Here is a 24,212-nt window from a genome sequence, read left to right on the forward strand (position 1 = left end):
TTAAAAGAAACTTATGTTAAATATAAAAACACAACAGATTTAAGAGTAAAAGGATGAAAAAAGGACACACTATATAAATACTAATATCAGAAAAGCTGAAAGGGCTATATTAATATCAGACAAAGCAGACTTTAAAACAAAAAAGCAGGAATAAAGGGATACATCACATAATGATATAAGGGATGAGTCACCAAGAAGATAAAGAAGAAATTCTAATTTTTTAGAATGGCAATTTGAACTCAGCTAAGGTTATTTTTTCTTTGTTTTGACCCAGAACTAGCAAACGTGCAGTGCAAAACTACCCAAAACCAAGAATTCACGATGGTATCACTGGGTGTGGCTACTAAAGTCACCCATGTCTTATATAGAGGTTTGCTTGAAATTCAGTAGTCTAGCAGACCATGTTGACAAAAGGGTGTGGCAGATAAGAGGAGTCCAAAACTGTGGGCTTGTGTATATGAGTGAGGAAGGCCAGGAAGCCTGAAAGATCTACCTCATTAAAGTGTCATTATTTTGTTTCATTGCTTGATGTTCCATCTGGCCTTTTGGAAATTTCAGTATACCAGGTCTGACCACAACCTCCCACAGAAGAGACCCTAACTGCCTTATTCAACCCGTTTTCCCTGGTCCAAGGCACACTTCTTCTCTGGAAAATTTGTAGAGTTCAAAGCATGTTTATTAGTGGATGAATGAAAACCTTTGGATCTCAGGTATAGAAGGAAGCTTTCAGGTTCCTAATCACTTTTTAACAACTTGTATTACAAGGCCTGAATCTTCAGCTTCTACAAAGTTGATTGACTAAGGATCCAACCTCAAAGAGCATAGGGTACAAAGCCCAGGTAAGGGTAGGGGCACCTTCCCAGAAGTAGAAAGTAAGGATCTGCCCTTTTGCAGGCCAGCTCTCAGGCCCCTTTCTCCAACTCAGCTCTTAAGAGTTTTGGCTTCAGAGATTTATACACTGAGAGTTTGTTTTTGGGGAATCTGATCACGGGCCCCAACAGAAAAAAAAAAAAGTATAAAGCTATTGAGAGAACAGAAAGTATAGAAAAAGTGATCCAGTCAGGTCACTCTATCCTGAATAGGATTAAAAGGAGGGAATTTTAATCCCTCATTTTTGATAATCAATACACAGTAACTAATATAATTATTACCATCTTTATTTTTTAAAAAAGCATTTATTAAGAATATATTTATGAACATATCAGAATTTTCCTTGGCAGGTAAAAGCCTGAAAACAAATAAACAAACAAACAAAGTGAAAGGATCACGAAGATCCCAGTCATATGAAGAGAACATAAGGTAGACTTAGCAGGAACAAGAGGAACTTGTGACTCTCCTGTTTATCCAGAGCAAGGCACACATCAAAAGCACAAGTCTGCTGAGTTCCAAGGCTTGATCATGCCCATGTATTTCTCCAACAAGACTTGATGAAAACGAAGTCGGCGCTGCTGCATTATTTATACACAGCTCACCGCATTGACATTGCCAAGCCCCCACTTTCAAGGGAAACCTTTTGTTCTCTACTTGAGGAATGCAGAACCTGGAGAGTCTCAACTGAACAAGCTAGTGAATAACAGAATAATTAGAGCTGAGAGAGGGGATAAATTACCAAAATATTCCTGGCTGTGGCCTTTGGTACATCGCAGGCCTATGATGGCTCTGTTTTTCCATGCCATGCAAGAGCCTGTATTACCAGCACTGAAGATTCAGCTCATGGGGAGATACAATGACTGGGACTGGATTGCTAATTGCATCAACAAAGAAACTAAGAGGGCCTGATTTCTGAAGAAATACCACTGAATCAACTGGAGTTGCTTCTGTTAAAGAGCTGTCAGATTTCAGGCTCGTTACTATTGGCTCTGTACTTCATCAAGACTTGCTGACAGGTCCATGACAGACTGAAATAATATATGCAATGATGCAACGCAGGGCAATATTAAATTGCCTTTTCAGTTAGACTTGCCGATAACATGGTTCAAATGTGGCCATGACAATATGGACAGCATGAAAGAACTGAATAAATAATCAAGTTGAGGGAGTTTTCCCATGCCCCAAAGAGAAAGATCTAAGAGTCAAATAACAAAAGATTCTAAAGTTGCCACCAAAATATTTCAAGATTGTGGTAGTATCCTTGGATTCATGGATTTTGATTTGTCCCCTAAAAAATAAAAAATAAAATAAAATAAAATAAAAATACTAATGAGAAGCAATGTGAGAGAAGCAGGGAAAGGAACAGGGAAAGAAAGAAAACAATGTCACAGCTCACTAAGGCTCTGTTATATGTGAGATACTGTGCATAGGACTTTTGTATATTACTGAATATCAGAATAAACCTGTGAAGATACTCTTGTGATAGAAAAGGACACTGAGCCTCTGAAAGGTTGAGTAACTTCATTTGAGGTCATACCCTTAGGAAGGAGAAGGGCAGAAGTCCAAACTCTGCCCTGATCAATTAAAGTTTATACTTGCTAACTACAGGCTTATTCAGGCTCACTCACCAAAAGATATTTGTAAGATACTGCAAAGATTATAAGAAAAAGTGCACTAATTTTGAGGTAGTATTTGATTTTTCTGTGTTTATTGTATGTGGGTGTCTTTCTCTTTTTTTTTTTTATACCAGGAATTGAACCCAGAGGCACTTAACCACTGAGCCACTTCCCTATCCCTTTTTATTTCTTTTTATTTTGAGACAGTTCTCACTAGTTTGCCTAAGGCCTCACTAAGTTGCTGAGGCTGACTTTGAACTTGTGATCCTCCTGCCTCTGTCTCCCAAACTTCAGGGATTATAGGTATGTGACACCACACCTGACTTTGATTTTTTTTTTTTTTTTTGGTATGCTGGGGATCAAACTTAGGGCCCTTGTGCATGCTCTATCACTGATTCAATCCCCACCCTACTTCTTTTCTTAATAAAGGAAAAAATATATAAAAATAAAAGCAGATGAAGAGGTCACACAAAGAGTAGCTGTCTTACGTTCCCTGTGAGGTTGTTCTGGTGGAAGCTAAGGCATTCTTGAGATGCCAAGGACACAAAGACAATGGGATGCTCCCGCGAGACATGAAATTCAGCTAAAAGTCAGTTCAAAATGAGTAAGAGTAAGCCATGAAAAATAATCATAAAAAGGCAAAAGGACTCTGGATTCCCAAAAGTAGCCAGCCTGCATGAAAAGAGCTAAAGAAAGCATGTGTCCGAGGGATGAGGAATCTGTTTGGGAGCAGAAGAAGAGAAGGCTGCAGAGACAAGTGTCAGTGTGGAGAAGCAAGAATGCTCCAGAAGGGAAGAAGGCAGCAGAGACAAGTGTCAGTGTAGAGAGGCAAGAATGCTCCAGATGGGAAGATCTATCTGCACGTGCAAAGGCTGTGAGAGACAGCTGTGCACAACACACATCCCGGCCAGAGCCTCATGGTGCAAAGCTCCCAGCTGAGGACTCCCCAGGTGAAGAACAGGAACGAAGGAGTCATTTGCATCTTTGTTCCTTTCTCCCCTCCCTCTCCTTCAACAAATGCTTATTAAGCTCTTTTTATGTGTCAGGCACAGATATTGTCTTTTCATGGAGAGTCCAGCAGAACAGAGAAATCCATGGAGGTACTACATGGTAAATATAATAAATATTATAGGCCGTCTGTAGAGCATATGGTACCAAAGGACACACAGGGAAACAGTAATCTAAACCTGCCTTAGAGTCTTCCACTAAGTGGCAGAACTATAGGGTCAAGAGTTTCCACTGAGTATTTGTCTGTTCCTGCAGTTTTCAATGACAGTCCATATGGCTAAAGGTCATTGAAATGGGGTTGCCTTGTGATGGAGACACCTTCAGACCAGACCAGCCCAGTCCCTTGGGTCTGCCCTTTTCTTTGCACTAGTTCCTTCTCCATTCTAATAATTTGGGTCCAGGACTCAGTCATTTCTGACTTACTATGGCTTCTTGGACCCAAGACCTGATCTTAGACTTCTGGCTTTGATCACCTGAACACTCATCATTTACTGGCCCTCTATTTCTTTCAAATTCCTGGCTTCAGAGTCCCACACCTTAGTGCTGGTTTCTTCTACAAGACCTATTATAGTATACATAGGTGTTTACTGACACCAAAATCTATTCCCAATGTTATGCTATGACCTAGCAGAACAATAAGAGATTGAGAACATATGTACCTGTTTAGTCTGATTTAGAAAAGAGATTTTTCCCAACTCTTTTACAAGCTTAAATATTAAAACACCTTTTCCAACGTGAAATTGAGCACTGAGCTGATTCAAAGTTACCTAAAGTGCAAATATCAGTAAGCCTGGGATCTAAGATTACAGACAAGTAGCAAAGCTATTCTAAAGCAACTCATTGGGAGAAAGGGAGAAGCAAGGACAAGAAAGTTATCATATTTATAAATGGTCATTCAAGGTTGCTCTGCCTTGAAGAGATGATGCAGGATTCCTTGCAGAGGATACGAAATGGGCAGACTCAAATGGTTCCTGCCAATTGGCCCAGTGCATTTCAATTCTGTTTGGCTATCAGGCACCTTTATGATTAGTTTTTGGGTTCTGGAATATCCAACAAATATGCTAACTTGAGACTATTTCATGTAAATAACCATATGCACAAATTAGAAAATCTTTTTTTGATAGAGTTATCTTTACATATTCTCTTATCACAACAACTGTGCCATGCTATAGTTCAACACAGTGCCTAACATACTTTAAGTACTCTACAAATATTCTTTACCTTTATTTATTTGAGTCATTGACAACTGTTAGAGATACTGAAAGGCATGATAATTTCCCTCACAATCAATGTCCCAGTGACACTAGTTCTAGGTATTTGATACTTAAAATCCATGACAGCATTTGGCAGCCTTCAAGCTTCTCATCTTCTTACACTATCCATTTTGGTTTACAGTCTAGAAATGGTGCCACTGGTCTCCAATAGTGCAAGAGTTGGGGGCATTCTGGCCCTTTCTCAGCTCTGCTTGGGTGCTTATAGTGATCCAGGCTGCATTATGAATATAGTCCTTGACTAGAAGTCACATGAGGTCAGTGCCCTTCTCAGATGATGATGCTAACTGTTCAGTACCTCAGGAGGTGCAAATTCTCAGCTCCAAGAGCTCAGAGTGATCTCTTTCTGATACAAAGAGGAGAGAGTCAGATTAAGGCTTTCCAATGAGGAAAGGAGGCAACACCTAAAAACATCTGGTAAACCAAAAGTAGAGACCTGAAGATTTCATGGCTGTCAAGATGTCTTATCTCTAAAAAAGAAAGGAACACATGGAAAATAAAAAGAAACAAACAGAAAGATGACCTTAAAACTAAGTTCTCAACACCCTTCAGTGATGAAGGTCCAGAAACTGGCAGAAACAATATCAGCTCTTCAAGAGGAGGACTTGATATTAATGTCAAAACCATGGCAATTTGGTGACTTAGTCATTGAAGACTTTATGGTATGAATCATCTCTTGGGCCTCAAAGGATGAACGGTCTTTCAGGGAGAAGAGCACCCCAGGATCACCCAGATATATGAGTAGAGCTGGCATCTGAACCCAATCAGCTGCAGAGTCCATGCCCTTAACGACTATACTGATGGCCTCTAGGGACAGACCCACTGCATGCTTGGTGAATTTCACAGGTGAAATGTAAGACATCGATCAGCAATGACTGAAGAAGGGGGCAGATCTAGATGGAAATATTAAGGATGCTTCACTGATGAGCTTAAGTTGTGAGTCCCAGGATATGGGAAGAAATCACGAGGTGGACAAAGGCTATGGGGGCTAGGCTTCAGGCAGGGAACCAAGGAGTTCAGTTCAGGTGTGAGCTTGACTCTAGAGAGAAGGGAGAGAAAATTGTCTCCTAAAATTCTCGTAGACTTTTGATTTCCTGCTCTTAGGAGGAAGGCATAACTGAGCATGGTTGGATCAGACATGGCAATGCCATCATTCCCTAGGAAGTTATCCTTCCTGCTCTTTATTTTCTTCATCTGTTAAGGAGAATAACTATAGTACTTGCCCATAAATTCATTAAAAGATCAAGTGCTGTTAATTTGCATAACAAATGCCCAATGAAAAGTAATAATTTTTGTTGGCATTATCCTCTTCAGCATCAAAATTATTATCATCTTCCAGCTACTTTTGAGAAAGAAGGTACCAATAAAAAGAGGTACAAAAGAAAACTTGTTTTGAGACCCTACTAAGGACACTAGAGAGAAATAAGATGAACTTTCAGCTCTAATTTGATGACTATGATCTGAACAAAATGGAAAAATGGCATAATCAGCACAGCTCAGCTTAGCTCAACTCAGCCTAAAATTGAGTTGATAATCAAATTTTTGATTCAAACTTTGAACTTAAAAATTAATGTTGGGCCCAACTCTGCCCTCTTTGTACACTTAGGGGCAAAATCAATTTTGTTCAGTTTTGTGGGATGGCTCGTTAACTCCCAAAATTTTGCCAGCACCCAACATGGCACTGCAGAGAGAGAGAGGTGAGGGCTATATCTCCTTCTCTGAATAGCTCAGAGGGAGATGAGAAAACAGACATATTAAAGGAAACATCAAAAGCAATGTAAGACAGTTTTAAATATGGTTATTTATACAAAACTTTTTTGAAGCACAGAATGTTAGAGATGTTAACTTCTGGAGAGTTCTAGAAACTTTAAAGAAATTTAAGAGAAAACAAAACAACACAGGTAAGGTGTACATCCTAGGAAAGTGAGGACACAGCACAAACTCACCCATACTTTGCCCATTCTCTGGCTGAAAGTCTTTTTCAGTTTCCTGAATGGTCCTGCTTCCAGTGTTACTTTCTGCCCATGAACATGCATAACTGACACGCCTTTACCTTTCTTAATCTTGGCAAATCTTAATCACCTTGAATGTAAATTGCTTTGAGAATCCATCCAACTTTGTATTAAATGTCCCTCTACTGTCTTTTCATTACTCCCTATTACAGCACTGATTACATTAAGACTGCTAAATTGTATCTCTCTCCCATACTAGACTGCACACAAGAACGGCACAATCTGCATTTTGGTCTTCCTGTAAGGCTGAAAGCAGATGTTTAATGTTCATCAAATTGGTAGCTATCACTGACATCTTCTTTAACCTGCTGCCACATATGTAAACACCCATTTTATTCTTACACAGGCAGTCTGCTTTGAATGTTGAACTGGAGCTTGCTTTTGCAACTCAGTCCCTGTGTTGAGTTTTTAAATGAGTTCATATTAAAACAAAGAAAACCACCAACAAACAAAAGGGATCAGAGGCCTCTGCTCAAGTACAAATCAACATCCTTGCTGAACTAAATGAGGAAAGGAAGCCGCCTGCTTGATATCCTTTTTAATAACTAGCAAGAGGGAGCTTATTGGGTTTCTTAAGTGAGAAACCATATGAAAAGGCAAAAGTGTGCTTAGAGTATACCATGTTCCTTTTTTATCTGCTTTAGAATTACCATGTGTTTTTCTAATTGAGAGTACTCTTAAGGCTTATTTATAAACCAGATCTGGGGGGAGAAAAAGTACATGGCCTAAATTCACTCTAGTTCCCTTGTGCATCATTTCAGCTTCTTTTGAACATTGCAAAGCAGTTTATAACAAATAAATCATGTCTTATTATAAATTAAGCAACTGTAGAAACTGAGATGAGAATGGTTGATGGCAGGCTTAAAAAGATACCAGCACATTTCACTTGGGGATCATGGTCTTCCAGTTACCCACCAGCCTGGCTGGAGCGACTGAATTTAATGGTTTGAGACATATTTCTAAGTACACCTGAAATCAGCAATCACTTACTAATCATACCCAGCCCACATTTGTTTAGGCAAAAGACCAATAAGTTGAAAGAGTACTGTTCAATGGTTTGGAAATCAAGAAGGAAAAGGAATGTCAGATGAAGGGAGAATTATGCCTGGGGAAGAGAAGGATATGGAATGATGGAATAACCATCTATAGGAAGAGAAATGTTTTCAGTTGAAGCAGCTGTTTTTCATTTCTAGGAAAGCTGAGAGCATAAATTTCAGTATGGGAGGGTTTAGGTTAACCGAGGGAAAGCCGCCTAATTTAGAGGGCAAGAAGACATGATGACTGGGTGTGAGAGATGCCAGTCTTTACCAGGACCCTCAAGGAAAGCGGAACCTCATGATTTCAAGGTGGCTGGGGAAGCAGCTGACTTGCACAGGGGGAAACAGATTGTATAGGTAACTTCAATGTTTTTATTAGTGTTATTATTACTCTGGTTCAAAGATTCTGTGTTCATTTCATTTATTGTAAAACCAATTTGACCCAACAAAAGAACAACACTGAACAAAAATGTTTCTGAGAATTCCAAACTCATGAAGAATGTGCCTAAATTATGATCTAATTTAAATAAAAACACACCAACTTCCTTTCAAACTTCAGTTTAATAAAATCCATGGAGTAACTATGATGTGTAAAATTTCTACAAGTTGTCAGGTACCCAGAGATAAGACCCACTCCCAGTGCTGAGTTCACTGGAAGAAAGAAAATGAGTCCATTGATTACTGTGATAGAAATCAGATATAGTAATATTCAAGAGACACAAATTCTCATATAATAATTCTCATAGAATAAAAGGACAATATCTACTTAGGCTACCTAGTGCTGAGAATAATTTGGGTAACAGATTATGAGGTGATTATTAAAAATTTGTAAATCAGTAAATATTAGAGATACTATAAACAAAGATAGAAGCATGGATATCTAAATCATGCCTCGAGCAGGGAATGGTCTCATTTAATCTGAACAAAACTATTTACATTGAAGAATAAGAAAACATGAAAGTTGTTTTGGGTCATATAAGTGACCCAGGATGTAAGTCTCTAAATCCAAAGCTAAAGATAATTATGCTTAATTCAAGATGAATTCATTTCCAATTATTTTCCCACTCAACTGGAATAAATCTTACCAGATTATGATATTCTTAAACAGAGTTCCTTATATTGAAAAGTCACAATTAAGGCAATTAACTGATAGCTGTGAAACATTTGACCTTGCATCCACTTTAATGCATCCATAAAGGACCAAGACAGCTTTGGATGACCTAGTGGAAGAATAGCGAATGGGATGGACTTGATGCTTTTAATAGATGTTTAAAAATATGTCACTATACATATCTGACTCTGAAAAATCTTTCCAAATCAGAAGTAGAGAAACATCAAGGTTAGCTGTATTAAAACAACAACAAAACCACTCTATGCCTAAATCTTAGAGCTGGTTACTATTGCAGAATGTGTGAAACATTTTGAGTTGTACAATGAAATAAAGGAGGAAGTGACTACATCCCCAATGGAAGCTATCTTTCATGTAAACAGACTTTGTAGGATGCTGTATCATACAAGGGAAAGGGGAAGGGCTCTGGAAAGAGGTAGACCTAGAGGTAACCTGCTATGTGACTAGACTTGAGCAGCTCTCTGAACCTCTCCATTTTCTCACATCTCATGTAGGACTAATAATCCTGAATTTAAAGACTTGTTGTGAGGAACATATGCACCACCATTGAAGGACCCCATGGCCAGCCACTGATCCCTCCAGCTCCTCCATAAACAATAGCTATGATTAGTAGCCATTATATTTCTTCCTTTTAACTGGCTACATTTAAACACATGCACAAACACAAGTACTATAGATTTCTCCTGACATTTGTGCATCACACCTAGGGAAAATCTCCACATTAAATGATCACTCCAATAACTCTGATATCTCTCCCTAGCTGGGGCAGAGGCCACTTGGGAAGGGTAGATTTCACATCATTGCATGATTCTCTTGCTAGCCTATAACCTGGCTCACATTTCCTGGAAACAGTTCTCTTGAGTCACATATACCTCTGACTTGAGAACAGATCTGAAATATTCATATTTTTAATGAGATCTATGTAAAAACTCCAAACCAGAACATTCTAAGTTAAATATCTAGCCCCCTAGTGTTCAATGAGAAATATCACTGCATATTCATATATGTGTCCAAGCATAGGCTCAGAGTGAGTTATACCTGGACAATTTATAACACCAGTGTTAATATGCATTATTTCCCAAACCCCTCCCCAAGAGCAGTCACTAGATCCATCACTTAGGAAGTAGGATACAGGGGCAGATGTTTCCAGTTACTACACATAATGGGTACGTGTAGGATTCTATTATATTCTTCTCCTTGCTATTGTGCACATTTGAAATTTTCCACAATAAAAAATAGAAATGAAAACCCAAAATACTGGATTTAATGATGCAAAAGTCATCAAACGTTGATGTTAGTGAGAGACAATGTGAATGCCTGTTCTGAAGTAGTTACCAAAGAAAGTAAGAGAGATATCTGCTTTCTTGAATTCAGGATGAAGCAGGAGAGGTCATTATTTAATACATGATTACACAAAAGCTTACAGCTGCCCAAAATGCAGGACACCATGGAACTCTATAATTATAAAGAAGGGCGGGAAGGACTGCTTGGGGAAGGAACAGGAAGTGAAGACCTAACGAATAAACCAGCATTGTCCAGTGAAGAGGGAGGGAGAGAGAGGAAGAGGTCAGTGTCCCAATCCAGGAATACAGCATGATGATCAAGGAAGGAACAATGTCAGCTCTGAGTCCAGCACTGCATTATACTTTTGACACATATGATATTAGTCTGACAAAAGTGCTGTTAAGGAGAAACAGAATTAGAAAAAGTAAGTAACAAACACAAAGTTACTCCACCAAAATTATTCACTACTGTTAGCAATAGCAATTTCTCTCCCAAATCCTCTTAACAAATATCAAATAACAAAAATTCCTTTTTTGCATGCCCCTATAAGCATACAGTGAGAAAGGAATTAGATGAGGTAGATGTGTTGGAAGGATTAGAAACCAGGGAAGTTCTAGACTCAGATACTTCTATTAGCCAGAACAGCAATAGTTGATGGGCCTGCCTTAGGCTTAGGAAAGCTAGAAGTCCTGCGATGAGCTCATAGCCACCTCCATCTTTCTAGGACTGAAAATGGGCCACTCTAAGGTGGTGCCACCTGCATTCAGCACAATGCCTGGCCTGTAGTGACAGCTCTGCTCTGGGGACAGTGTTGGTGTGTTATCAAGAAAAAAGTGGACTTACCTCTATCCTACACATCTCCCTTCTGTTGAACTCTGTCAAGAGTCTCTCAGTCTCCAGTGCAGAAGAGCACTGGACCTATGGTGATGGTGGACATCTTTACATGTAATGCATCAAAACACAGGATTCCCAAAGAAACGGCAACACCAGAGGCCTGCCCCCTACCTTAAGAGCTATAGGGGAGGAAAGCTGTTAGGAAGGGGCCTCATAAGGTCTGGCAGGACTCTGGGTGTGAGGATGAAGGAGAGCATGCCTGCAAAGTGTGACAGCCCAGGTTCTAGATCCTTCCTCAGAGACAGAAAGCAATGTCTGACATTCATCCTCAGCTCTCCTTGAGGATGGTCAGGAAGATGAGGCCTGTGACCAGTGTCATGGGAGAGTTTGGACAGACTTGCAGATGCCCACTTCCTGTTCAATTTCTCCTGGCCCCTTTTGAAGAACAGTGGCCTTAGGTAATGGTTAACCAAGATCACCCCATGGGGCTATGTTTCGTCCTATTTATAACAGTAAAAGTCAAAGTGCTCCCCTTCCCATGTGGTGACAAGACACATGTGGGGCTCCTTGCTCCCCTGCTGCTCAACTTCTCTCAGTTTCCAAAGGCACAGGTCTACAAAGAGCATCAGACTGCCTATGCCAGGGACACCCCTTCCCAGGTGAAACTCTCAGAGAAGGGAGAGTTGTGGCAAAAAGGAGTCTCAGGGACTCTTCACGCCCTCATCCAATCAGTCACCCACCCATTTCCTTGACAAATGTGGATTTAGTGCCTGCAACCCAACAGGCCCAGCCAAACAAACAAATTGGCTGAGAATGCTTTGGCTCTAAGGGGCATGAGCAGAAGAGCCAGAAATTATATAGTAAATCACAAAAATAACTAGATGGTGACCAATGTGATAGATGCAAGAAGGGGCAGTTGGGGTGGGGGGTCTACTTTAGTCCAGGGACCAAGGGAGTATCTGAGGTGAAACTTGGAGAATGGAAAGACAGTCATACGAAGAAGGAGGGTAAAAGATTTTAGCTGGAATCAGAGTGTGGCACAAACTGAGGGGTGGTGAAGGCAATGCAGCTGGAAAGCAGCAGGGAGGGTGTGCAGAGAGCTGTGGGAGATGAGGCTGAGGTGCCTGAGGGGTCAAGCCTCCAGGTTTAGTCTCATGCTGAGCACTGGGAACTCTGATCTGAGGTCAGGGTTTGGAGGACAATGATGGGATCTGAGCAAGATGCTGTCATGATCAGTTCAAATTCCAGCTGTGCCTCTTCCTCCCCATGTGACATTGGACAAGCAAATCTCCTTGACTCTGAATCTACCCACATGCTGTTTCAACTGGCCAGCAAACATTTCTCATGCCTCTACTTTGTGCTGGCCACTGTCTCAGGTGAGAGGATGCAGCAGTGAGAAGAAAGTCCCTGTGGTCCAGAGCTCATGTTCCAGTGGGCACATCAGACACAGCACATGGGAAAAGCAAGCATATGTGCTATGTGGAAAATAAGCAAGGGGTGAGGAGGGGAGTAATCCAGGACGCCATACCTGGACAGCATGGGCAGAGAAGGCCTCTGGGGAGACGACATACAAGCTGAAGCTGGTGGACTAAGGAAGGTCCTGCATGACACCAAAAAACAGGGGGATGGGGGAGAGTGACCACAAAGACCAAGGGTGGCAAAGGACTTGTCTGCCAGGGTAGGTGAAACTGAGCACAAGGCCCAGGGGAGTGGGCAGAGCAGGTGAAGATAGGAGCCCTGATGGCTCAGAACCTTGCTGGCACTGGGACTGCAGGAGCAATGGGAGGACTGGTGAGTGCCAAGGTGGGGCCAAGTTCAAGATCACTCCAGCTGCTGTATGCAGGAGGCACTGGGACGGGGCAAGAATAGACACTGCAACATCTAAAAGGGCACGTCAGTACTTTTTATCCTTCAAAGGAGCACATTACATTTTTTTACTAACCAGCTCATGGCTTCATAAACTTGCTACCCAATCTCTTTGTGTCTTCCTGTCCTCACCTAAAAAACAGGGGTCATGATATCCCCTGCCCCACCCAGGGCCACTGTGAAGATAAATACATGTTGTCATCCAAGAAGGATGGAAAACAGGCCTGGCTGAGCTCTCTGTGCATCTTAGCCCTCTTCAATGTCTCACTATTCATTTCCTATCTATCACTGCTACTCCAACCTGGCTCCCGGTATTTATCTGTCCAGCACCTGTCCCAGTGTTTATCCTAGGTACTCTGTCAAATAGGAGTTGTAAATTATTGCCTGAAGATGTAAGTCCACCCAAAGACACATTTTTTTTTGTTTGGCTGAGGCAGAGACTTCAAAACACATGGCAATGAGCATCTTGAGGCTGATGATAAAGACTGAATGTCTGTGTGTCTCCAAAATTCCTATGTTGTAACCTAATCCCTGCTGTGATGGTTTTTGGGAGTGGGGCCTCTGAGAGGTGATTAGGTCATGAGGGATTAGTGCTCTTAAGAAAGGGACGGACCAGAGAGAGTTCATTTGCTCCTGCCAAAATATGAGGACATGGAGAGAAGACGGCATCTATGAACCAGGAAGCAGGCTCCATTAGACAGCAACCCTGCCAGCACCTGGACCTTGGGCTTGCCCATCTCCAGGGCTTTGGGAAAGATATTTCTGTCTTCCACAAGTGGCCCCCATCTTTGGTATTGCATTATAGCAACCTGAGCAGACTTAGACAGCTGGGTATTCCCCTCCCCACTGTTCTACTGGGTCCCTCCCCTACCCTGTTTTGTTTAATATACACCAGAATGCTAAGTGTGTCCTGCATCTGCAGGCATGTGAGTTTGTGACTGCTCATAAACATTGGGTCAACCCTTTAAGATGCACAAATACAAACAGCATAAATGTCACACAAGAACTCTCCTTCCCCTCTCTACAGCCCCCGTTGGAGCAATGGACTGATGACAGGGTCTAATTCCCAATTCTCTCCATGCAGTCATTCACCATGTACTTACTGAAAACCTTATAGATCCTAGGAACTGAGGAAAACAGACACGGAGTCTGCTTTATAATCCAGCACCCACAATGATGCTACAGAGTTCCCGAGTGCAAAAGGTATACTAATAGTATATCATAGGAGGGATTTTAAGACCTTTGCAGAAATTATCTTTTTCTGTTCATATAATAATCCTGTGGTAGTAGACAAGATAAGTAGGTTATTCTACTTTGCAATCAAAGGTCAAAGAATCTAAAGACATGGCCCAAAATGACACAGTTAATAAATGTTGGATCTTGAACTCATATCTGCTAACACTAACAGGGAAGGATTATGCTGCTTTGTGGCATAACCCATAAAGTTTTCTCCTTGTACCTTGCTATAGCTCTGAAAAAATAAAAGTGATATCTAAACACTGACCAGCTTATGGGTAATGTGGCTGAGATTGGCTTAGACAGTGGGAAAATCATGACAATGGTGCTGGCAATGAATGAGAGGCTTGGGTTTCCAGCAGAGTGCTTCCTGGGTTCTATGTGTCACCCGTGACACATTTGGAAATAAAAGAGAGAAAAAGGGAACAGAATGCAGCCCCAGCTTTGCCAGGAAATTTACAAAAGAATATTTTTGGTGAAGGCAATGAGATTTTTGCCAGATGGTACCAGTCCAGACAGCTGATCTTCATGGCCCAGGGAGAGCTGCCTCCAGAGGGACCCTATCTGATATTCCCCCCACAAGGCTTCGCACTCTGCAATCACTGTGGCTTCCACCACAGACAACCTATGAGCAGCTGGAGCCTACACTCCATGCTCTAGACACACCAAGGTCTGGAAAACATGTCATCATCTCTGGGAGTTGAGCAGACTCATCATGTCTGGAAATGCCCTTTGGGGAGGTGAACACTAGCCCAGGTTCCTTGGCCTTCATTTACTTTCAATCTGTGGTTCTAAATTAGAACAATTTTGTTTCCATGGGGACACCTGGAAAATCTGGAGACATTTTTGGTTTTTCTGGCTAGGGGCAGAGGAATTTGCTGTGGCACCTAGTTGGTAGAGGTCAGGAATGGTACTCCACATCCTACAAGGTGCAACAGGGCAGTCCACAACAAAGAAATACCTGACCTAGAATGTCAACAGTGCCAGGGCTTAAGAAAGCCCCACTGAAATGTCTAAAATCCTAAACTGATTACTGACTATATTCACAGCCTCAGACTGAGTTTTACAGAAACAGAGGTGAACAGGAAAAGTGTCTTTTAGCAAGGATTTCAGAATCCAGTGGGAGAGAAAGTTGTGTAAAGAAACAATTGTCATGGGAGGTGGGACTGAAACCTTATTGGTGGGGACTGAAGTATAAAGTTCCTAGTTAAATGTGAACCCTTCCATTTACTTATAAGCAATATGACTTTGGGCAAATCACTTAGCCTTCCCATTCCTGCTGAAACTATGAATGGGAAAATATGACACTGACACTATCCTGATCCTACTGTCCCTGCTGATGTGACAGCATCTACTAGAGATGCAATCCTATGGCCAGCAACCCTACTGTCTTTACTGCTGCTATTATTACTACAGAGGTGGGAATACCACATAGACAGGAGGGACAAACTACGAAGGCAGATACTCACAATTTCTGCACTGTGTTCCTAAGGGGGAAGAACACTTTTTTCTCAAGTATGTGTGTGTGTTGGGGACAGGAGGAGTCCAGGTACCAACTGGATGTCCTACAAGTCAATTCTGAACTAACTACTTGGAGTTTGGGAAGACCCCACAGATCTAAGGGTTTCAGTCCCACAACACTGTTTCCATTTCAAATGCCAAGAGAATGTCTTGTCCTTTTGGATGATCAGCTATAAATTGGAGTTTCCTACAACCCTCTCCTCAGGTTTGAAAATTTGCAATAACTACTTAGGGAAACACTTGACTTATATTTATTGGCTTATTTAATGAATACAAATGAAGAGCAGCTGAAGAGGTACATAGGCAAGGTATGTAGGAAAGAGAATGGAGCTTTAATGACTTCTCTGGTGTCTACCCTCCAGGCACCTCAGTGCTTTCATCAGTCTGGAAGCTCTCTAAACCCCATCCCCTACAAATTCTTAGTGAGGCTTCATCATCTGGGCATGATCCATTGTTAGTTCAATCTTCATTTCCCCAAATATAGGGCATAGAGTGAAAGTTCCAAGATTCTAATCATGGCTTGGTCTTTATGGTAAGTAACTTCAATCCTGAAGCTATTCAGAAGTCTATGAAGACTTGTCTCATTTGAATAATACATATTTGGTCTCTGGCCCTAGTTTCTGACACAAAGCTCCTAAAACCCTTGAGTTGTCTGAATGATAGAGTTTCTAAGATCATCTTTTGTTCTAATGTTTGGTCTTTGTCGCCCAGATCATGACATAGAGCTACAAAATCCCTCAGGATCTCTTGGTTGATAGTTAAATAATATCAGATTCACATTTAAGGATAAGAGGAGAGAGGTATAGGACTGATATCCAGATTAGTAACTCATCAGTGAACAGTGGCTTTGAATTAATGGGAATGCATGACAATCTGATGTACTCTGATAGTACTGAGGTATATTACCAATCTCCAAAAAGAAGTAGAAAAAGCCCACCACCTCCTTCCCATGATATTGCGGACAAAGAGATAAAAACCGATCTACCCACCCATCCATCCATCCATCCATCCATGCACATACTAGAGACCAGAGGAAGCTGGGAAATTTTTCAAAATAAAAGAAAATTAAGATAAGGGGACCTTATCAGAAACAATTCTCTATACAGACCACAGCTTGTTCCTGAAGGAGCCTTGATCTGACCCAGCCTTAAACCCAAGTTTGCATACAGAGCCCACAAACATATCTGACACCTGCAAAAGCCATTCCTGTCTTCAAATGTGATATAAAATGTCTCATGTATCACTGCCCTGGGACTTTGCACCAAAAATACATGAAATAATTCAATTCCAGCATACAGGGTCAGTTAACACAAAAATTTACCACAGAGAACATTCAGATACAGTTTTCAAGGCACATGGAGCAATACTTTGTTTTAAATAGAAGTGGATTCAACACTGCTGTGAAAGATTTGCCAGTGGGTCCGGTATCACAGGACAGAAAAAGTCAAGTAATTATTTTCTCCCCAATTATGGTTAATCCTTTGCAAGTTAATTCCTTGCTTCTTTAAAATGGGACAAGAAAATTTGCTCTTTACATGCAAAACTGAGGATACTGAACCCAGCTTGGGGTTTATTTCTTATTACTTCTTAAGGAATGAAGAGGGGGTGGGAAGTAATATTTTGATTTAGGCACCATTTAGCCAAGTTGAGAGAAAAAAATCTTTTCAGCTCTGAAACAGGATCATGTAGCTATTAAAATTTATTGGACATACTTCAAGCAAGAGTGTTAGGTGAAAAGAATCAAAGAAAAAACTATAGGCTGAGTTCGGAAGACTGTAACAAAATCTGCACCTGCTGTCATTCATTTATTACCCCAGATCTCCCAGGCAGTGCCCAGCCTGACTGATGATGGCCTATTTTACCTATTAGCACAGAGTAAAAAATGTGTGTGTGTGCATGTATGCACACCTGTGTATGCATGGGTGTATATGCATGTGTGCTGGAAATAAACTGGGAGAGAGGGAACCCAGGGAGAATAAGATTTAAAGTTGTGAGTGGTGGGCGCAAGACAGAAAACCTTGCCAGCAAGTTACTTCAGTCTAGAAAATGTGAATTCCAGATTCCTTGATATTTGTAACTTGCACGTTATATTTTCAAGTCTGTTTTGATCAAATCCCCAAAATTAAGAGTATTAAAAGAAAAGAACAGCACCAAATGAATTGAGGTGGTTAGAAACACAGAAACTTACCCAAGCGAAAACAATCAAGAGGAGAAACTATTAAAGTATAAAATAATGTTTCACTTATTCTCTGAAGTCTCTAAAATCACATTTATTTTCAATTTCTACATGCATACTTATTATTATTTTTTGACCTCTAATTTTCTAAACTAGAAAGAAAAACATAATTATTGTTGAAATTAATATTATCAGGGTCACCAAGGGATTTACTTCTCTAAAAATCTATGTTGGGTCACCTGTTTGGCATGCCATTTCTCTTTAATCTTTTACATTCAGTGGGGTCATGCATCTGATTCAATGGCACTTTCAGTTTTCATTGAAGTGAAGAAAGTGGTTTGCTAAGGGATTCAGTCACACTGAGGCCTGCCCCATGTCGGATCTGCTGAATGCTCCCAGGTCTGAGAGATCGCTCATCCAGGCAGAGAAAAGGTACACAGGAAGATCTTCTGGGTTTCTTCCATCTCACTAAAATGAGTCAGCACCAAGATTTGCATCAAGTTCTAGATGACAGAACAGACCTAAGTGAGAGGGACCCTCAGTACACCTTTCCCATTCATAATCATCTCTAATGCTGCCAAGTGGTCCGCTCAGAGCACACTAGTATCAAAAGGTGCAAACAGGATTCCAGAGGTGGACAGACCTCTGCCCAAATCTTGGTCACATGACCGTGGGCAAGTGTTCTAAGTCTCAGTTGTCTCAAACCGAAAGTGAAGTAATAGCTTTTCAAGTTCAAATAATCAGGTAAAGCATTCGGTACAATGCCCCATCTGCCACTAGTATGCAGCATATGTTCATATTATTTTGAAAGTGTTTCGTAAGCTTAAAAGAGTTGAGAAAATAGACGCTAATCAATCTCTGGAGCATCTTTATGATCCCTGGGCAATGGCATACACTCTGGCATGTAATTACAATCTGCAGTGAAGTATTTTCCAGGTGGGAAATAGTACATGGTGACCAAGGAACTATTGGGTTCTGGCAGCAGACAGACCTGGATTCAAATTCCAGTTCTATTACTTACAAGCTGAGTGGCTTTTGGCAACTCATATGTAATCACCGGCCTCAGTTTTCCTATCCATAAGGAATCTTAATGATATAATATTTAATACATCAAATTTGCAATAAAATTCTGACTGTGTGTATGTTCCTCGCCATCATTAATAGAGCACTGGGCAATTGTTACAATTGGAAAATGTTAATGATCACAGAAGAACTACCAGCAGGACATGTGGAATCATAAAATAACAGAGTTAGAAATTGTCATCAAATCTGATAATACCTGGCAAGTGTGCAACTATCCATGCTCTTAGCAAACATCACTAGTTGACTGCTCTTTCTCACTTAGCTGAGACTGGCTTCCCAGGTATTCCCATACTGCGACCTAGACAGCAATTTCTGATCCATAAACAATGACAACATAAGAGTTAAGCTATCTTTTCTCCAATCCAGTGCCACTATCCCTTGTGAGAGCTGAGAAAGCAGAAGGTCACTGAGGTTATGTGACTTTTCAAGGGTCCCACATGTAGTAAATGACGATCCTAGCCCCAGAAATAGACCACCTAACTCCTTACTTCCACTTCTCACTGTGATTCTCCACAGTGCCAAATCATCCTCCAGGGAATGATGGAAGATACTTTGACAGCCTTGTCTTCCTCCTCAGGGTTGCACAGAGAATCTGATGCACTTAGCAAATTACTTGTAATCTAATTCTGACAGGCCTCCTTCTGACAGGTGAAGGAGGAGGGAGGGAAAGAAAGGTGTCTCTTTCAAAGGCCTTGATTGAAGATGTGGAGATTTATACATGTTCCTGGCCAAGTCAGGCACTGAGGAGCACGTGTAGAGGCAATTCTCCCAATCTGGAGAAACTACACTGAAAGTTAAGTTCATATACTCACTGTGAACATGTCAGTCCAAGGAGGGAAGGCAAGATCAGGACTCTCACCTCCACCATCTCCTGTCCCACTGGGTCATGAGTAAAGCAGCAGCTATGCAGTTGGTGGCACCAACAGATCAGCTGCAGCCTTAGGCCATCTGCTTCTGTCTGGTGGCAGAATCCCAGCATGCACTGGTTCCAACTGGATTTTTGTGGGGAGGGAAACTGAGAAGTGTGAGGGCCCCAGCTGCTGTCAGCAGACAGGGAGGCGCCTTCCCCTCACCTCAGTCCTGGGCGCCCTCCATGGACCTGAGTTCCCAGCTGTCCCTGTGGCTACACACTCTCCTCGCCTGACTCAGAATACAAAATGTGCCCTCCCTTCAAAGTTGCTGCTGCTGTTGTTTATTCATAACTGACAAGAGGAGGGTGGCATAAAAAATTTAGACTAAATTCTGTTTTATACCTAGCACCATCTGTTACAATATTTTTATTTCCCTCAATTCTATAACATGTCTGGCATTGAGAAAGGTTTAGAAACAAAATAATGATAATGCTAATAATAATAATCAAGTCTGTAGAAGCACTGCCTAACCTGGCTTATAGAAAGGCAAACAATCAACTCCTTTTTTCAATGTTCATCTCATTCATAGTGACCTGGATCACTACATCCACCCCCATCCAAACACACACTGGAACCCACTAAGGTGCAACATGGTTCTAGGCGGTGGAAAGGGAGCAGGCAGACCCTGACTTCATGAAGCCTAGATTTTATTTGGGGGAAGCCAGACCAAAGAGTTGACTTAGTAGTAAGTACTTTGAGGACGTCATAAACATGCCAATGTTTGGAGTGGTCCACTTGAGACAGAGGGTTAGGCAAGGCCACTCTGAGGAGGTGAGACCAGCTAGATTCGAATTATGAATGTCCTACCACTTTTTAATATTAAAGCGTGTTGTTCTATTTTTTTAATCCTGAAATTGTTGTGGGTGTAGCACTGTTGTTGCAGACATGGGTCAGCAACTTTGCTGACTTTCTTCAATTTCCCAACTCAATTCTTCCCTCCATTCTTTCCTCTGCCTATCCTGGATACATTCATGGCAGCTCTCCAGGCCCCTTTTGGTCATTTTGTCCTACAATCCTTCTGTCCCTGCCCCTGCCCAAGTTCTTCTGGAGACAGGAAAGAATTCTACCCACACGGGGCTGTCCCTCTTGGCCTAGTAGAGGGAGAAAAGAAAATTATAGGAACTGTCAGCTGCTAAGGCAGAGGAACAGCCCCAGGGAGGCAGCACTGAAAACTAAAAGACAGCGGGCATGGCATGGGGCATGGTGAACACCTCCTCCCTCCAGGTGGAAGACAATAGCTCTCAGGGAGATCCAGGACAGAGATCTGACAGCCAAGGAAGCACTCACTGCCACGAGGTCCAAAGGAAAACTTCATAACAGGTTCCTAAGTGTTTATACTGAAATTTATTAAATTTCATGAATTAAAAAACTGAGAATTACAGATAGTCTCAAAGTCTTATTCCTTGGTATTATGTAAAATAAACAACCAAAAAAATTCCATTACTTTTCTCTAAGAAAGGCTACTGATTTTCCAAAACATGAAAAGAGTCAGAGGAAAAGATATGCAGTCAAAGGTAATGGCAAGTTCTGAGAATATGAGGCAGAAAAGAACTTAGCCAGCTCAAGGTACCCAGAAGTAGGACAGGTGGCTGAAGAATAGTGAGGGAGGAAGAGACACCACAGATGAGATGGCAAGATCAGGGAGAGGTCAGAAATCCTGACCACTGTGAGCATTCTAACACCAGGGCTTGAGTCTCTCCCCCTTCCTCTCACACACCTATACACACTCCTGTGCACAGCAGAAACAGGTGCACATAGTTTGCTGCTAGAAGGGCAGTTCTAACTTTCTACCTAAACAGGAAGCTCATTCCATCCCTCCCTCTGCCCTGCATGGCCCCTGTCACAAAAACCTCCCTTCAAAAGTGTCCAGTTACATAATGGGGGGTGGGAGGGGTTAGTGTTAGGGTTAGAGTTAGGGTTAGGGAGGGGGGCAAGAATGGAGGAAGGAAGGACTGTATAGAGGGAAAAGAGGGGTGGGAGGGGTGGGGGGAAGGGAAAAAATAACAGAATGAATCAAACAACATTACCCTATGTAAATTTATGATTACACAAATGGTATGCCTTTACGCCATGTACAAACAGAGAAACAACATGTATCCCATTTGTTTACAATAAAAAAAAAAAAAGTGTCCAGTTAGGGGAGAGGGAATCTCTATCAGGGGAGCAGACTGGGAGCACACGACCACCTTCCTTTTCCCAATGTCAAAAAAAAAAAAAAAAAAAAACCAGAATCGAGCGAATTCTCCAGAGCCCATGAAAATAGCCACAAAACTCTGGAATATTTTACAATTCTGATTGTCCTGCACCAGTATAATAACCATGCAATTTTAATCAGATTTAACCACCTCATCCAAATAAGCCATGTTTCCCAGGTACTTCAGTCACATTATACCTATATAAGTTTTTCCTCACCATTTGTAGAGAACCTAACATGTGCTAGGCATCACGTTACATGTTTTCTATATGATATTTCTTTTAACTGCTCACAATACCCTATGAAACTATTAATCACATCTAAAGGAAGAAGAAACAAACTCAGAAAGCTTCAAGTCACATGGCTAGTAAATGAAGAGTCCAACCTTAATCCTAGGGCTTTTGGTTAAGACCCATGTTCTTCTCAATATAGTATGAGCTTTTCTGAAACTCCAGTTTCCTTAACACTAAGCCACTTCTAGTCATTCTTCAACACCAAAATCCTTCATGGTTCTTAGGTGTGAAGTCCTGCTTGACCACACCAGCCCACACCGATCTCACCTTCCTTTGAATTTAACCAGCACTGAACAGTGCCTACCATTTATCTATATGAACAAACATATAATTGAATAGTTACTATGTCTGGGAAATTGTTCCATATGTGAGGATATAGCAGTCAAGACTAAGTCCCTGCCCTTGGGAGGTTACTGTAAAAGTGGGAAGACAGATAATAAACACACAGAAAAATCAAATACTAACATTCCCCAAATAACTTAGAATTAAATTATATATTTTCTTGTGTTCTTTTTTATTCTTTGTACGTATTGATTCTGCTTCTAAAATGAGCTGGAAAGCTATCAGATACAGATCCCCTGTGCTTCCTATGGCTTTTGGCACGATGCAGAACATGTCAAAGTCCTCAAATTTCTTCTGGTTGCTAATTTCTTTTCAGATCCTTGTCAGTTGTGGCCTATTTATCTGCTTTTTCATTCTTGTCTTCTTTCAGTTATTCAGCACTGATGGTCACTGTCCTCTGCAGTGGGTTCAGTGAATGTATGAAAAACAATTGTCCATTGCTTCCCCTTCCAAAGATTCCAGTCTACTAAGGGAGGCAGGCAAAGTACAATGCACAGGTGGGGCAAGGCGGCATGGGTGTGCAGAGGAAGGAGCTGTTGGGAAGGCTTCAAGGGGAGCAGGATTTGAAAGATGCACAGGAGTTTGCCAGGTAGGTCAAAGGAGGAAGGAAACTCCATCTGGAACAGAGATATGAAAACATAGGGTGTTCAGAGCATAGTCAGGAAGCCAAGGTGGTCTGACTTGCTTAAAGCAGGGAGGGACAGGAGACTCAGTTGAGGGCAGGAACAGATCAGAAAGGGTCTTCAACATTATCTATGTTCAGACTGCTTCTTGAAGAATGGAGTCACTGAAGGGATCTGACAATGGAGGATGTAATCGAACCTGTGTTTGTAAGAGAAACCCCTTAAGGAGAGGTCTTAGAACGCAGAGGCTAGACTGCAGAAAGAAACCCCCATGTAAGCTACAGCAACGGACCAGATGAGGGGCAGCAAGTGCCTAGAATCTGCTGGTGAGATATTTTTCTTTCCTTCTGACATTTTGATCTTTACACTGTCAGAGAAAGTCAACAGGCTTGATGGTGCTCATAATCCCACAAATTCCAACATTCTCAGGCCTGTTACAAAGTACTAAAAGAATAAAATAAATAAAATAAATTCAAATTTGAGCAAACTACCTAGGAGAGGCTACTGTTCCTCAGCTGCCAGGCTTCGCTGACAAACAACTTCCCATGATCACATCCTGACTTTCTGAGTAATGACAAAATCTTTCAGGGGGGAACTTTTCCCAAGACTGGGTCAGTACAGTCCAGAAGGGGTCTGCAGGTCTGGTTTCCTGATCTCTCAAAAGATTCCCCCTCCTGTTACATGATCTTCTGGAGCCAAGAAAGGAGTGAGTGTAAGAAAGAGAATTATATGGAAGTAAAATTGATCTGCCCCCAAGTAATTAGAATCCCTGAAGCTATTAAAATTCCTTGAATCTAGGTTTCCAACCTACTTATTGAGGAGACTCTTGTAGAAATCTGACAAAATTATTGATTTTTAGATTTCTTTTTCATCCAGACTTAATGAATCTAAATTCCCAGGGATTAT

The 24,212-nt window shown here is 41.4% G+C and overlaps 1 protein-coding gene across 7 annotated transcripts in view; it reads right to left on the reverse strand.

The window, feature by feature from the left end:
- Fggy (FGGY carbohydrate kinase domain containing) overlaps positions 1 to 24,212 on the reverse strand; it is a 409,535-nt gene that overhangs the window by 268,533 nt on the left and 116,790 nt on the right. The gene's annotated exons all lie outside the window — the stretch shown is intronic.

Source organism: Sciurus carolinensis, chromosome 1 (genome assembly GCF_902686445.1).
Source record: "Sciurus carolinensis chromosome 1, mSciCar1.2, whole genome shotgun sequence".
Lineage (NCBI taxonomy): Eukaryota > Metazoa > Chordata > Mammalia > Rodentia > Sciuridae > Sciurus > Sciurus carolinensis.